Genomic DNA, 1,231 nt, shown 5'->3' with positions numbered 1-1,231 from the left:
GGGGCTCCCGCATGGAAGGCGAGAATTCACCACTGAGCCACCACTGCCTCCTTACAGTATAACACAGTTGGTTAGCTTTCTACTACTAAAATACGAAACAGATAGCAGAGTCTAATTTCTTCATTTGTCTATGTAGGAAAACATAAAATAAGCTAAACATCCATGTGCAGCTTTCATTATTAGAATCAGCACGCTACCAAAAAAACGTATTTCACCAAAAACAGGACACTTTAAGGGGAGAAAAAAACTTTAAAATTGATTTGTACGTGGCAATACTTGCACAAACAAGATCAAAGACCAGTTAGTCATTTTAACGAAAAATACTGTGAGGTATACTTTGCGGATACTAGATCTTTGTACGTAGTAAATTCTCAATAAAATTGTGTCAATGATGGAATAAAAGTAAATTTTTAAACATTACTTTGCTTTACATTTACATAATTACTATAATAAGACACAGATTATGGGATGAATATCAACTTCTCAAATTAATTCTTTGATAACTTTCATTTACTGCAAAACCCTAGCACAGAAATCACTATGTAAGGATAATATTCCAGAACAATTGAAATTATTGAACTTTGTAAAGATTTGTTTGAATTAGTGTTTCTAATGGATTCATGTCTCAATTTAAATGGACAATTAACCCAAACTCTCATTTATTCATTCACTGAAAACCTGAGTGCCTAAACATTCAGTGTAGGGTATTTCTGAAATCCTCATTTTCTTTGATCTAACAGAAGAATTTAAAAAATTTTTCCTTTGGCAAAAAAAAAAAAAAGTAAGCTTTTATATTTTGGAGATATTTAAATGTTCTGCTATTAGATGAAAACTTTAGTTTCTTCTAAATAAGCTCAGATTAATTAAATGATTAAAAATACTAGCGTAAATGCAAACTCCTTTTACCTGCCCCAAAACTGACCAAGTAATGCAGAAAAATTCAATAGTAAACAGAACAGTAACTTGCAATATAGTTTATGTATTAAATAACAAAATTTATGGCAATAAAAAAATTACCCTAAAATCCAAGAGGGTAAATTTATCCCAGGACGGCAGTAGAGACCAATTTCCTGAATTCCTTGAAAATCACAGTGTAACTGAAGAAAATTTGATAATTTTGAAGCATCATTAACCAAAGTCTTGTAGGTATAATAAATCGGATGTTGGCTGTTACATTCATCGAAGCATACAGCTATTCTGTCCGAATAAAGGGAAGCAGCCTGATGTACCA

General features: G+C 31.6%; 1 protein-coding gene across 3 annotated transcripts in view; it reads right to left on the bottom strand.

Moving 5' to 3' along the window:
* AASDH (aminoadipate-semialdehyde dehydrogenase) overlaps positions 1-1,231 on the bottom strand; it is a 42,519-nt gene extending 41,288 nt beyond the window's left edge. For 2 of the 3 annotated variants that reach the window (XM_023737318.1, XM_023737319.1), the window contains exon 1: positions 1,018-1,144. The gene's annotated coding sequence lies outside the window, so the exon portion shown is untranslated. Of the gene's footprint in view, positions 1-1,017 lie in introns of all 3 variants that reach the window. The other variant, XM_012557432.1, reaches the window with a different exon arrangement.

Source organism: Trichechus manatus, unplaced genomic scaffold, assembly GCF_000243295.1.
Source record: "Trichechus manatus latirostris isolate Lorelei unplaced genomic scaffold, TriManLat1.0 scaffold00101, whole genome shotgun sequence".
NCBI classification, from domain to species: Eukaryota; Metazoa; Chordata; class Mammalia; order Sirenia; family Trichechidae; genus Trichechus; species Trichechus manatus.
Note: the sequence above shows the minus strand (reverse complement) of the source record. Positions and strands in the feature narration are given on the sequence as shown.